Source organism: Hordeum vulgare, chromosome 2H, assembly GCF_904849725.1.
Source record: "Hordeum vulgare subsp. vulgare chromosome 2H, MorexV3_pseudomolecules_assembly, whole genome shotgun sequence".
Taxonomy (NCBI): domain Eukaryota; kingdom Viridiplantae; phylum Streptophyta; class Magnoliopsida; order Poales; family Poaceae; genus Hordeum; species Hordeum vulgare.
In genome coordinates this window covers 494467076-494477814 of record NC_058519.1, presented here as the reverse complement: position 1 = coordinate 494477814, position 10739 = coordinate 494467076, and the positions used below count along the sequence as shown (strand labels likewise).

The 10739-nt window shown below is 45.5% G+C and overlaps 1 pseudogene; it reads left to right on the top strand.

The window, feature by feature from the left end:
• The first annotated feature begins 475 nt into the window (after window positions 1-475).
• The window catches only part of LOC123426819, a 32290-nt pseudogene continuing 22026 nt past the window's right edge, over window positions 476-10739 (top strand).

Below are 10739 nucleotides of genomic sequence, written 5' to 3'. Positions count from 1 at the left end.
TTGCAAAAGTGTACTACTTTTTATTATATGGTCCACCTTTCATACTCACAAAAGGCCTAGGAGCATGTGCTAGAGCTGGCTCTTAGCTAAGAGCCCGCTTACCTTCTCTCTCCTCTTCTTTTTCCTCTAACTAAATAAAAATATATTAGTTTATTCCTTATAGCCAGCTGACTCAGCTCTATTGTACTTGCTCTAAGGTCAATGCTTTTATTTAAAGGAAATCGAGCATCGTTCCTGACGTGATCAGTGCATTTGTCGGTTAGTCCTGTTTAAGATTCTTGTACTAGATTCCTCAGAACAAAATTTGTAGAGTACTAAATTAGGGGTTCACAAGCTTGATGAGGATGCATTGCGCTCGAGTTAGAAACAAGAGGTACCATGGAGCTATCAAAGATTTCCTATTCCTTAATGATAGCGACAAGCCAACATCCAGAAGGTTGCCTCAAAAGGGGGGCGGGGACGGGACAGTAGTGGCATGGCGACGTTTACCGCTGCAGTCAGTTATGTTCTGGTGCTCGAACAGCCGACAGCCGAGCCATGGCAACGACTTCCCCTGCACCTAAACTCTCAGCGTCGACGACGTGGTAATCATGATCTATCAACACATAAATACATATTCCGTTCCTTAACTTGTTGATTAGTGTGGATTTGATCCTTTGATCTCAAAGCCAGACAAACCCCCTATAAGGTTTGAACTTTGGAGTGATGTTGAACTACAAGTTTAGGCTGGAAATTTCTTCATGCTACATCTGATATTCATAATGTGCTTATGTTCATCATTTGAACTTAATATTCCATATAACTTGGATGTTCTTTTCCACTCGTCATGCCTGATATTTAGGGCTGGTGCTAAATAGCAAATCTCCATCATATTCGGAGGCGGAAGTGCGTGAACGGAAAGGTGGTGAATACATACGACACAGCGTTGGTCACTATTACGCACAAGCTAACGAACATACATATTAAACTCTGAACAAAACTTAATATCTTCCCACAGGATGAACCAAGCGACATGCAACGAATGATCGATGACATAAGAAGGGCACTCGGGTCATTGGGCGGTGATGAGACGTCAATGAATGTTTCAGCCTACGACACAGCGTTGGTCGCCCTTGTTAAGAACCTTGAGGGAGGAGATGGGCCGCAATTCCCCTCGTGCATCGACTGGATTGTTCAAAATCAACTACCAGATGGTTCGTGGGGTGATCCTGCTTTCTTTATGGTCCAAGATCGGATGATCAGCACCCTGGCTTGTGTGGTGGCAGTAAAGTCTTGGAACATTCATAGCGACAAGTGTGAAAGAGGTTCGTTTAGATCAAACTTCTCCTTTTACCTACAGGGTTTCTTCTTCAAGAACCATATATCTCGTCTTGTATTATAGTATGTATTTTGAAGGTGTTGTCAGATTTTCACCACATAGTATGTGTTTTGGTTGCGAGAGCGTACAGGTTGTTGAACTCTCTCTCTCCCCCTTTCTCCTTTCTTGACTATCAAACTATTGTTGTATTTTAGTTATTGCTTATTAAAGGAAAGGGTCGTTTGCCCTCAACATCTTTTATTCATGTTCAAAGGAAAGACCAAATGTGTAATTTAGAGATGACCATTTCTGTTGTAGGTGTGTCATTTATCCAAGAAAATGTGAGCAGGTTGGTAGAAGAGGAACAAGACTGGATGCCATCCGGCTTCGAGATTAACTTCCCAGCCCTCCTAGAGAAGGCCAAGCACGTGGATTTGGACATCCCGTATAATCACCCTGTTTTGGAAGAGATATACGCCAAGAGGAATATAAAGCTCTCTAAGTATGCATACCTACATGCACAAACCTGGATTTAATTTGTTTTCACGATCTTATATTAGTTTACCGAGGAAGTACATTGACATGTAACTAAGCAATCATCTGACTCAAATTGTAGGATACCTCTGGATGTACTACAAGCCGTACCAACGACACTACTTTTCAGCGTGGAAGGAATGGTAGACTTGCAACTGGACTGGGAAAAGCTACTCAAGTTGCGTTTTCCGGATGGCTCCTTTCATTCCTCGCCTGCTGCCACAGCTGCTGCACTAAGTCACACCGGCGACAAGAAATGTCTTGCCTTTCTGAAAAGACTCATCAGAAAGTTCAAGGGGGAGGTAAAATCACTGCGTCTTGCACAACCAGCACGAGCGCACACTTTCCCTTTGCATTGGCCAATACTAATATTGCCATTCAAATAAATCTCTTTTCTTTCAGTGCCCTGTTGCCACTCTATGGATAATTTTGAGCAGTTATGGGTGGTCGATCGGCTGATGCGTCTGGGGATATCAACGCACTTCACAACTGAAATCAAGCAATGCTTAGATTTTATTTACAGGTAACGTGAACTCGGTCCTAAGAGCAATTCCAACCCTGTGATCCAAACGAAGCGTGTTTTTTCTGCATTTTGTCCATTTGAATCGTTCGTCCGCTTGTCCGTGTCCGGTTTTTTTTAAATGAGTGGGCCGACACGTCCAACAAAAAACAGACACATTTTTTATATTCTACTCCGGCATTTCGTCAAACACCTGGGCGAGTCATTCCTTGAACTGCCAACTCTATGCCTCGCCCATGGGAAACCCACGTTGATGTGAGTGGGGGCCATGGCCCCCGTCAAGTTTTGTAAATCATGTAGGATTAGAAAATAAGTACGAAAACTCTATAAATTCGTACAGATATACCAAAATATGTCCCATTCAAGTATTTTGCCCCCAATCAAAGATGTTTCTAGTCTGCCCCTGTCGTCGTCCTGCTCGCGGACGAGGCCAGCGTCCGACCGCCCCCGAACTTCCTGTCAGTACTGAAGTTGCAAGACCAGCGTTGGCGCCTTCTTCAGTTAACGGACGGCCGAGCTCACTTGCATCCAACGGCTCGCGCAGCTCGCCGTCAATGTACCGTTTCATTTGTCGTTACTGTATTAATTCTATTGTCGTTGTCGTTGTCTGTCGCCAGCGGGCTATAAAGCCAGGTGCTCGCGTCTGTAATGGGTATTGAGATTTGCTAAGATGCTTATTCACTTTACAGTACACTTTATAACAATATAAACCCTAGAGGGGCTACTTTCCCCTTTCCTCCTTCGATCTGTGAGCAAGTTCATCGCGTTCTTGCTGAAATTCCTAGTTAGGGCATGACAATTTGGTATCATGAGCGCAGTCTTTCCTCGGAGAAGAGATAGATCGTAGCTACCGCAGTATTTTCCCACCCTTCCCTCCCTTTTTCTTGGCAGACTTGGTGGCGATGGTGGCGGGGTCGGCGGGTATGGCGGCGGTAGACTAATTCGACGGCAGCTCGTTGAGCGAGACTGGTTGGAGAGAACATTGCTCCTCCAGTAAAATCCCAGGTCAAGCGACGGGTGGTGCTGTTTTGGCGGCGAATTTCTCACGCGGCGGCAGGATTCAGTGCCAGATCGAGTTACCGGAGTTGTTCCGGCCGTAAAATTCCTCTCTGTGCCACTGTATCACGATGGGGCGTTCCAAATCCACCCTGGAGGAGTCGGAAGTTGCGGATCTACTCGCCATGAAGGGCGAATTCATGCAGCATCGGGAAGAAACTGCAGATCTGAGAGGTGAGGTTGATGACCTGCGGAAGGACGTACACAGCATAAACCTCAAGCAAGACACGATGGTCTATGTGTTGGAATTATGCCCTAGAGGCAATAATAAATATGGTTATTATTATAATTCCTGTATCAAGATAATAGTTTATTATCCATGCTATAATTGTATTGAATGAAGACTCATTTACATGTGTGGATACATAGACAAAACACCGTCCCTAGCATGCCTCTAGTTGGCTAGCCAGTTGATCAATGATAGTCAGTGTCTTCTGATTATGAACAAGGTGTTGTTGCTTGATAACTGGATCACGTCATTGGGAGAATCACGTGATGGACTAGACCCAAACTAATAGACGTAGCATGTTGATCGTGTCATTTTGTTGCTACTGTCTTCTGCGTGTCAAGTATTTATTCCTATGACCATGAGATCATATAACTCACTGACACCGGAGGAATGCTTTATGTGTATCAAACGTCGCAACGTAACTGGGTGACTATAAAGATGCTCGACAGGTATCTCCGAAGGTGTTAGTTGAGTTAGTATGGATCAAGACTGGGATTTGTCACTCCGTGTGACGGAGAGGTATCTCGGGGCCCACTCGGTAATACAACATCACACACAAGCCTTGCAAGCAATGTAACTTAGTGTAAGTTGCGGGGTCTTGTATTACGGAACGAGTAAAGAGACTTGCCGGTAAACGAGATTGAAATAGGTATGAGGATACTGACGATCGAATCTCGGGCAAGTAACATACCGAAGGACAAAGGGAATGACATACGGGATTATACGAATCCTTGGCACTGAGGTTCAAACGATAAGATCTTCGTAGAATATGTAGGATCCAATATGGGCATCCAGGTCCCGCTATTGGATATTGACCGAGGAGTCTCTCGGGTCATGTCTACATAGTTCTCGAACCCGCAGGGTCTGCACACTTAAGGTTCGACGTTGTTTTATGCGTATATGAGTTATATGGTTGGTTACCGAATGTTGTTCGGAGTCCCGGATGAGATCACGGACGTCACGAGGGTTTCCGGAATGGTCCGGAAACGAAGATTGATATATAGGATGACCTCATTTGATTACCGGAAGGTTTTCGGAGTTATCGGGAATGTACCGGGAATGACGAATGGGTTCCGGGAGTTCACCGGGGGGGCAACCCACCCCGGGGAAGCCCATAGGCCTTGGGGGACAGCCCACAAGTGCCCTATGCGCCAAGGAGAAGAAAATCAAGAGGAAAAAAAGGAGGAGGTGGGAAGGAAGGGGGACTCCCTCCCACCAAACCTAGTCCAACTCGGTTTGGGGGGGGGGAGAGTCCTCCCCCTTGGACTCGGCCGACCCCCTTGGGGCTCCTTGAGCCCCAAGGCAAAGCCCCCTCCCTCCCACCTATATATACGGAGGTTTTAGGGCTGATTTGAGACGACTTTTCCACGGCAGCCCGACCACATACCTCCACAGTTTTTCCTCTAGATCCCGTTTCTGCGGAGCTCGGGCGGAGCCCTGCTGAGACAAGGTCATCACCAACCTCCGGAGCGCCGTCACGCTGCCGGATACTTCTTCTACCTCTCCGTCTATCTTGCTGGATCAAGAAGGCCGAGATCATCGTCGAGCTGTACGTGTGTTGAACGCGGAGGTGCCGTCCGTTCGGTACTAGATCGTGGGACTGATCGCGGGATTGTTCGCGGGGCGGATCGAGGGACGTGAGGACGTTCCACTACATCAACCGCGTTCTCTAACGCTTCTGCTGTACGGTCTACAAGGGTACGTAGATCACTCATCCCCTCTCGTAGATGGACATCACCATGATAGGTCTTCGTGCGCGTAGGAAATTTTTTGTTTCCCATGCGACGTTCCACTACAGTGGCATCATGAGCTAGGTTCATGCGTAGATGTCTTCTCGAGTAGAACACAAAAGTTTTTGTGGGCGGTGATGTGCGTTTTGCTGCCCTCCTTAGTCTTTTCTTGATTCCGCGGTATTGTTGGATTGAAGCGGCTTGGACCGACATTACTCGTACGCTTACGAGAGACTGGTTTCATCGTTACGAGTAACCCCCTTTGCTCAAAGATGACTGGCAAGTGACGGTTTCTCCAACTTTAGTTGAATCGGATTTGACCGAGGAGGTCCTTGGATGAGGTTAAATAGCAACTCATATATCTCCGTTGTGGTGTTTGCTTAAGTAAGATGCGATCCTACTAGATGCCCTTGGTCACCACGTAAAACATGCAACAACAAAATTAGAGGACGTCTAACTTGTTTTTGCAGGGTATGCTTGTGATGTGATATGGCCAATGATGTGATGTGATATATTGGATGTATGAGATGATCATGTTGTAATAGAAATATCGACTTGCACGTCGATGGTACGGCAACCGGCGGGAGCCATAGGGTTGTCTTTATACTAACGTTTGTGCTTGCAGATGCGTTTACTATTTTGCTAGGATGTAGCTTTAGTAGTAATAGCATAAGTAGCACGACAACCCCGATGGCAACACGTTGATGGATGATCATGGTGTGGCGCCGGTGACAAGAAGATCGTGCCGGTGCTTTGGTGATGGAGATCAAGAAGCACGTGATGATGGCCATATCATGTCACTTATGAATTGCATGTGATGTTAATCCTTTTATGCACCTTATTTTGCTTAGAACGACGGTAGCATTATGAGGTGATCTCTCACTAAAATTTCAAGACGAAATTGTGTTCTCCCCGACTGTGTACCGTTGCTACAGTTCGTCGTTTCGAGACACCGCGTGATGATCGGGTGTGATAGACTCAACGTTCACATACAACGGGTGCAAAACAGTTGCGCACGCGGAACACTCGGGTTAAGCTTGACGAGCCTAGCATGTGCAGACATGGCCTCGGAACACATGAGACCGAAAGGTCGATCGTGAATCATATAGTTGATATGATTAGCATAGGGATGCTTACCACTGAAACTATACCCAACTCACGTGATGATCGGACTTGGGATAGTGTAAGTGGATCATGAACCACTCAAATGACTAGAGAGATGTACTTTTTGAGTGGGAGTTTAGCATATAATTTGATTAAGTTGAACTCTAATTATCTTGAACATAGTCTAAGTCCACTTTGAATATATTTGTGTTGTAGATCATGGCTCACGCGACAGTCATCCTGAATTTTAATACGTTCCTAGAGAAAGCTAAGTTGAAAGATGATGGAAGCAACTTTGTAGACTGGGCTCGTAATCTTAATCTAATCTTACAAGCTGGGAAGAAGGATTGTGTCCTTAATGCTGCGCTAGGAGATGAACCACCCGCTACGGCTGATCAGGATGTTAAGAACGCTTGGTTAGCACGTAAGGAGGACTACTCATTAGTTCAATGTGCAGTCTTGTATGGCTTAGAACCGGGACTTCAACGTCGCTTTGAGCGTCATGGAGCATTTGAGATGTTCCAGGAGTTGGAGTTTATCTTTCAGAAGAACGCCCGGATCGAGAGGTATGAGACCTCCGATAAATTCTATGCTTGCAAGATGGAGGAAAACTCGTCTGTTAGTGAACATGTGCTCAAAATGTTTGGGTACTCAAACCGTCTAGCTGAACTGGGGATTGAACTCCAGCAAGAAGCTATCACTGACAGAATCCTTCAATCACTGCCGCCAAGCTACAAAGGCTTTGTGTTGAACTACAACATGCAAGGGATGAACAAGTCTCCCGGCGAGTTGTTTGCGATGTTGAAAGTCGCAGAGTCTGAACTCCGTAAAGAGCATCAAGTGTTGATGGTGAATAAGACCACTAGTTTCAAGAGAAACGGCAAAGGCAAGAAGGGCAATTCTAAGAAGAGCGGCAAGCCTGTTGCCAATCCGCCGAAGAAACCCAAAGCTGGACCTAAGCCTGAAACGGAGTGTTTCTATTGCAAGGGTATGGGTCACTGGAAGCGCTTGCCCCAAGTATCTGGCAGATAAGAAGGCGGGCAAAGAAAAATCAGGTATATTTGATATACATGTTATTGATGTGTACTTAACCGGCTCTCGTAGTAGTGCCTGGGTATTCGATACCGGTTCTGTTGCTCATATTTGCAACTCGAAGCAGGAACTGCGGAATAGACGAAGGCTGGCGAAAGACGAAGTGACGATGTGCATAGGAAATGGTTCCAAGGTTGATGCAATCGCCGTCGGCACAGTGTCACTTCAGCTACCATCGGGATTAGTGATGAACTTAAATCATTGTTATTTAGTGCCTGCGTTGAGCATGAACATTATATCTGGATCTTGTTTATTGCGAGACGGTTACTCTTTTAAGTCTGAGAATAATGGTTGTTCTATTTCTATGAGTAACATCTTTTATGGTCATGCACCGAATGTGAGAGGATTGTTCATATTGAATCTTGATAGCGATACGCATATACATAACATTGAGACCAAAAGATTTAGAGTAAACAATGATAGCGCCATATTTTTGTGGCACTGCCGCTTGGGTCATATTGGTGTAAAGCGCATGAAGAAACTCCATGCTGATGGACTTTTGGAGTCACTTGACTTTGATTCACTTGACACGTGCGAACCATGCCTCATGGGCAAGATGACTAAGACTCCGTTCTCCGGAACAATGGAGCGTGCAAGTGATTTATTGGAAATCATACATACCGATGTGTGTGGTCCAATGAGCGTGGAGGCACGCGGCGGATATCGTTATTTTCTCACCTTCACTGACGGTTTAAGTAGATATGGTTATGTCTACTTGATGAAGCACAAGTCTGAAACATTTGAAAAGTTCAAGCAATTTCAGAGTGAAGTGGAAAATCATCGTAACAAGAAGATCAAGTTCCTACGTTCTGATCGTGGGGGTGAATATCTGAGTTTCGAGTTTGGTGCTCACTTAAGACAATGTGGAATTGTTTCACAGTTAACACCGCCTGGAACACCACAGCGTAATGGTGTGTCCGAACGTCATAATCGTACTTTGTTAGAGATGGTGCGATCTATGATGTCTCTTACTGATTTGCCGTTATCATTTTGGGGTTATGCATTAGAAACAGCTGCATTCACTTTAAATAGGGCACCATCAAAATCCGTTGAGACGACACCATACGAACTGTGGTATGGCAAGAGGCCAAAGTTGTCGTTTTTCTTAAAGTTTGGGGATGTGATGCTTATGTCAAAAAGCTTCAGCCTGAAAAGCTGGAACCCAAAGCGGAAAAATGCGTCTTCATAGGCTACCCAAAAGAGACAGTTGGGTACACCTTCTATCTCAAATCCGAGGGCAAAGTGTTTGTTGCTAAGAACGGAGCTTTTCTCGAGAAAGAGTTTCTCTCGAGATAATTGAGTGGGAGGAAGATAGAACTTGACGAGGTTGTCGAACCTCTCATCCCTCTGGATGGTGGCGCAGGGCAAGGGGAAACCTCTGTCGTTGCGATGTCGGTTGAGGAGGAAGTTAATGATGATGATCATGAAACTCCAGTTCAAGTTTCTGTTGAACCACGCAGGTCGACGAGATCACGTGCTGCTCCAGAGTGGTACGGTAATCCCGTCTTATCAATCATGTTGTTAGACAACAATGAACCTGCAAGTTATGAAGAAGCAATGGTGGGCCCAGATTCCAACAAATGGCTAGAAGCCATGAAATCCGAGATAGGATCCATGTATGAGAACAAAGTGTGGACTTTGGAGATACTACCTGAGGGCCGTAGGGCTATTCAGAATGAATGGATCTTTAAGAAGAAGACGGACGCTGACGGTAATGTGACCGTTTATAAAGCTCGACTTGTGGCAAAGGGTTTTTCACAAGTTCCAGGAGTTGACTACGATGAGAATTTCTCACCCGTGGCGATGCTTAAGTCCGTCAGAATCATGTTAGCAATAGCTGCATTTTTCGATTACGAAATCTGGCAGATGGATGTCAAAACGGCGTTCCTTAACGGTTTCCTTAAGGAAGAGTTGTATATGATGCAACCCGAAGGTTTTGTCAATCCTAAGAATGATAACAAGGTGTGCAAGCTCCAGCGATCCATTTATGGACTGGTGCAAGCATCTCGGAGTTGGAACAAACGCTTCGATGAGGTGATCAAGGCATTTGGGTTTATACAAGTGGTTGGAGAATCTTGTATTTACAAGAAAGTGAGTGGGAGCTCTGTGGCGTTTCTAATATTATATGTGGATGACATATTACTGATTGGAAACAACGTAGAGCTTTTGGAGAGCATAAAAGGTTACTTGAATAAAAGTTTCTCTATGAAGGACCTAGGAGAAGCTGCTTACATTCTAGGCATTAAGATCTATAGGGATAGATCAAAACGCCTGATAGGACTTTCACAAAGCACATACCTTGATAAAGTTTTGAAGAGGTTCAAAATGGAACAGTCCAAGAAAGGGTTCTTGCCAGTTTTACAAGGTACGAGATTGAGTAAGACTCAGTGCCCAGCAACTGATGAAGATAGAGAGCATATGCGCTCCGTCCCCTATGCTTCAGCCATAGGTTCTATCATGTATGCGATGCTGTGCACTAGACCGGATGTTAGCCTGGCCATAAGTATGGCAGGTAGGTTCCAGAGTAATCCAGGAGTGGATCACTGGACAGCGGTCAAGAATATCCTGAAGTACCTGAAAAGGACTAAGGAGATGTTTCTCGTATATGGAGGTGACGAAGAGCTCGCCGTAAAAGGTTACGTCGATGCAAGCTTTGACACAGATCCGGACGACTCTAAGTCGCAAACCGGATACGTATTTATTCTTAATGGGGGTGCAGTAAGCTGGTGCAGTTCCAAGCAAAGCGTCGTAGCAGATTCTACATGTGAAGCGGAGTACATGGCTGCCTCGGAGGCGGCTAAGGAGGGTGTCTGGATGAAGCAGTTCATGACGGATCTTGGAGTGGTGCCAAGTGCACTGGATCCAATAACCTTGTTCTGTGACAACACGGGTGCCATTGCCTTAGCAAAGGAACCACGGTTTCACAAGAAGACCAGACACATCAAACGACGCTTCAACCTCATCCGCGACTACGTCGAGGAAGAGGACGTAAATATATGCAAAGTGCACACGGATCTGAATGTAGCAGACCCGCTGACTAAACCTCTTCCACGGCCAAAACATATCGACACCAGAACTGTATGGGTGTTAGATTTATTACAATGTAATTCACATGGTGATGTGAGGGCTGGATTATTGACTCTAGTGCAAGTGGGAGACTGTTGGAATTATGCCCTA